A 5,024-nucleotide genomic window follows, 5' to 3' on the forward strand; every position below is an offset into this window, starting at 1 on the left:
CTGAGTGAGGTAACCCAATCACAAAAGAACTCACATGGTATGTACTCACTGATAAGTGGATATTAGCCCAGAAACTTAGAATACCCAAGATACAATTTGTTAAACTCATGAAACTCAAGAAGAACGAAGACCAAAATATGGACACTTTGCCCCTTCTTAGAATTGGGAACTAAACATCCATGGAAGGAGTTACAGTGAAAAAGTTTGGAGTTGATACATAAGGATGGACAATCCAGAAACTGCCCTATCCAGGGGTCCATCCCATAATCAGCCACCAAACGCAAATACTATTGCATACACCAGCAAGATTTTGCTGAAAGGACCCTGATTTAGCTGTCTCTTGTGAGGCTATGCCAATGCCTGGCAAACACAGAAGTGGATGCTCACAATTAGCTATAGGATGGAGCACAATGCCCCCAATAGAGGAGCTAGAGAAAGTTCCCAAGGAGCTGAAGGGGTCTGCAACCCTATAGGTGGAACAACAATATGAACTAACCAGTACCCCCAGAGCATATGTAGCAGAAGATGGGGTAGTCAGCCATCATTGGAAAGAGAGGCCCCTTGGTCTTTCAAACTTTATATGCCCCAGTATAGGGGAACACCAGGGCCAAGAAGTTGGAGTGGTTGTGTAGGGGACCAGGGGGAGTGGGCGCTATAGGGGACCTTGGGGGTAGCATTTGAAATGTAAATGCAGTAAATACCTAATAAAAATAGAAAAAAAAATTCAAAATGCTGAAATGTAAAAAAGAAAGAAAGAAAGAAAGAAAGAAAGAAAGAAAGAAAGAAAGAAAGAAAGAAAGAAAGAAAGAGAAAAGAAAAAAGAAAAAGAAAAAGAAAAACATCAGGAGGCTTCTAAGTGCAACAGAAAAAAACAAAACAAAACAAAACAAAAAAACCTGTGGTTGCCTCAACAAGTTTATCTCCTGGGTTAATTAAAAATAATGTCATATTTTGAGGATTTAGACTTTGGAAGGGTTATACATACTCCAAAAATATTATATTGGGACAAAAATAAAGAAGGAAATTGCAGTAACAAGATGGTTGGCCAATAATTTAATAACATGCTACCAGCAATCCCGATTTCAGTCTTCCAGTACATAACAATTGTACTCCATGGCAACCTACAGCAGCACAGGCAATCGAGACAGAGAAGGAGCCAGTCATCAGTTTTCATCTGTCCTGTTCTGTGGCCTCTTCCACTGTTCCTGAATGAGCAATTTTGTGAGCATCCCAAGCAATCAAGTAATTGGCTATAGTTTATTGAAAAGAACATATTATTTAATAGATTTTCCTTGATACATTTGCTTATAATTGACACTAAATTTATTTTTCAATGGGAGGTAACAGCATGTGAGTTCAAGGTTAATTTCACAGGACAACGTTTATGTTGGCTGATTTGCTGCTGCTGCGCTTTTCTTAACTCTATAAAGCTTCCCATGATACTAAAACTCATAACTTCTCCCTTCAGGAGACCACGTATTGAAATTAACCAGGGGAAAATGGGTATTCCTAAAAGAAGTCCAGTATTTACTGAGCCACATGAGCCAGCTGCAGGTAATGGTTAGCTATCGTGTTTAGCTTCTCTACTACAGTTTTCCTTCGCAGTATAGTGTGTTTTCTTCAACTGTCTGCTGATGTTAAGGTAAATACTCCTCTTTTTTTCTTTAAGTCTGCAGATTTAATGCATGATTGGATTATAAATAATGAGAATTCATTTAGATTCCCACTCTGAACCTAAGCATAAGTAATGTTCCATGCATATTCATGTAGAATTTCACATAGTAGGTCAAAAGTAAAACCTTAAATTGTATATTTGTAAGACTTGCCAAAGGAAGCCAATTGTGCTCTATAAGGAAATATGAAAGATAGTGGGTTAGTCAGAATTTTCTACAGCAACATAGATATTACAAGCATATATATAAAAAGGCTTAAGATGTATTTATTAAATTGACTTACAGGATAAGGTCCCATAGTCCAAGAATGCCTGTCTCACACTGAGAGACAGAGTCTCCTGTAGTTGTTCCATCCACAAAGCAGTCCCAGTCCAGCAGTAAAGACCTGGTGAATTTCTTGTGAGCTTTGGTTTACCTTGAAATACTGAAGGTACTGGTTCTAATATCAATAAAGGAACAGGAAAGAAGAGCTTTCCAGCAAGAATGAAAACAAACAGACAAAAAACAAAGTTCATTCTTCTGTCCTTTTACAGGGAATGCCACCTGAAGATGTTTCCCGCAGTTAGGATAGATCTTCCTGCTTCAAAATATCCCAGCACCAAAATCTCTCAGATGAATGCCCATGTCTTATATCTTAGTTAATTCCTGATGTAGTCAAATTGACAACCAAGATTAGCCATCACCGTATCTAATAAATAAATTGTGCATAATATAAAAATATATGCCAAGAGTTGCCCTCTAGTTGAGATTACTAAGGATAAGTAATTTCAATTTCTGCTTTCATGGGTGCAAAGTTAAAGAAAGATCCTATAATACCAATTCCATGGCATTACAATTATCTGTTTTATATGTTGATTTTATTCATAAACAGTTCTTCAATGGAGGTGTTTGCATGGTTTGAAAGCATACAGTGAAAGGTCTGTGAATTCTTCAGTGGCATACTTTCAAACCTTATAACCCATTCAAAGGTTGTAGTAATATCAATATTGATTTGACTAAAAACTAAAAAAAATAAATACTGGTTAAGCTATGTTTCCAGAGGTGTTTAAAATTTGTATCTTTATGGAAATCATAAAGGAACAGACAATATAGACAGATGATGAAAGAATATATGTAAACCAATGAACCAGACAAGAAGAATGAAGATTTTGAATTTTCGAACTTGGATATTTTGAAGAATTGAGACATAAATCATAGGCAATTAATTGAAATGAAGAAAGGGGTTTTCGAACCTGCAAACACATATTTTTTAAAGTATCATAAATCTATCCAAAATTAACACTGCATTCATGTTGTCTCCACATGGTAACACAAAATAAAAGGGAGATAGAAAATAAAGAAATGATCTCAGGAGATGGCTCAGTTGGTAAATTGCCTGCTGTGCAAGGATGAAGACCTACATTCAGAAATTAGTACCTATGCAAAAGCTGGGTATGTCAGGACACAACTGTAACCCAGTGTTGAAGAGTAGAGATGGGCAAATCCCAAGAAGCCATTGGGTAGTCTTTCCAAATTAGGCCGAGGTTACATGGCAGGCCCTTTCTCTAAAAAATAGTAAGATGGAAAATGATCCAAGAAAATACCTATTATCAATCCCTAGCCTTCATATGTATGTACACAACATTATTATCTGAACACAAATATGTAATAAAATACAGACACCAAAGAAAATAACAGAAGAGAATATAAGAGATATCCTAATATAGTTATTAAACCAAATAAATGCATAATTGGATTTTGCAACTGGAAATACACTAAGGCAGTACATTACAGAAGGAGACAAAGTCCAAGGATTCGCGGTCATGGAGGACATTAAATCATGAGTTCAAACAACATCTCCAAAATTCAAAAATATTAAGAACAGAGAAAGTCTACCCCAAATACTTTATAATTAAACCTCTAAAAATCATGAAGGAAAAAGATATTCTGGAAGATACTTATAAGCAAAAATAAAAGAATGAAGAGGATGTCACACAGTAATAGAAAAGGAGACAGCATAGGAAATACTACCTCCAATGAAACAGCAGTAAGGGTGACAACTACTACTCACTATGGAAATCTAATGAAGATAGAAAATGTAGTTAAAATGAAAATAACTGCCACAGAGTGTTTCTAAATCCAGTAAGGATCTTCTTCAAAATGAAAAGAGACTATTTCTATTTCTAGATAGAATATAGAAAGACAGTTTTTTAGTCCTTAAAGAACTTCAGAAAAATGCATGAACTGTAACTCACGCCATTTTGGGGCTATAATGACTGGTGAATGCATGAAGACTTACCGAGAGGTACTGAAAAGCAAAATAAGTTCTTCAAAGTCAAATAGTGTCAAGTTTTCATAGCTGCATGTACAGACTTGCTCCTTGTGAGTAATGGAGGGAGCATGACTCATAGTGACTAGGAGATACAAACAAACCTTAGTCTATAAATAACAACTAAAAAATAGACCAGGGGCTAAAGAGATGGCTCCATGGTTAAGAGCATTTGCAGCTCTTGCAGAAGACCCAAGTTTTGTTCCAACAACCACCATGTTGGCTCTCAACCAGCCATTACTCCAATTCTAGGGAGCTGGAGGCCTCTTCTGACATCTGTAGACTCAAGTATCCATATGATACACATGCATACATAGAGGTAAAACATCCACACATATTCAATAAGGTTTTTTTGAAAAAAAAATTGTCCCAGACAAAAACTTGGAAGCCAAAATGTAATATGGTAAAAATTTAAATCTCATCAGAATAGATTTGTTGACCCAGCATAGGGGAAGACTGGGACAATGGGGTGAGAGTGGGTGGGTGGGTGGAGAAGCACCATCACAGAGGCAGGGGGGAGGGCAAGGGAGGGGAGAGGGTTTGTGGAGGGGAAATTTTGAAATGTAAATAAATAAAATAACCAATAAAAAATAAACAAAAAAGAATAGATTTGTAAAGACAAAGTAATAGTGAAATTTATAATTGATCAAAATTTAAAAGCCAAATCATAGAGCAGGAGAAGAAAAGAGTAAATAAAAGGTGAGCCTTATTGTACTACTTAATAAAAGCATGTTCTGAAAAGGCATAGTATGAGGGTTAGGGCAGCAAGACTGTTTACAGAATGATTGTGCCAGAAAGTCAAAATTTAATATAAAAATTGAAAATATTTAGAAAAAATAGTGCATAATAATGTGCACATAGTCAAACTAAAGAAAAATCCTGAGGTAGTAAAGCTTAAACAGGTCTACAGAAGAATAGCAATAATAGTGACTATTGGCTTATCCAGAAAGGAAGCAAAAAAGAAACCAAATATCTTTAGATCAATTTAAAAGAAACCAAATATCTTTAGATCAATTTAAATAAAAGCAAACATGCAAACGAAT

This window comes from Mus pahari, chromosome 7 (genome assembly GCF_900095145.1).
Source record: "Mus pahari chromosome 7, PAHARI_EIJ_v1.1, whole genome shotgun sequence".
Classification (NCBI taxonomy): domain Eukaryota; kingdom Metazoa; phylum Chordata; class Mammalia; order Rodentia; family Muridae; genus Mus; species Mus pahari.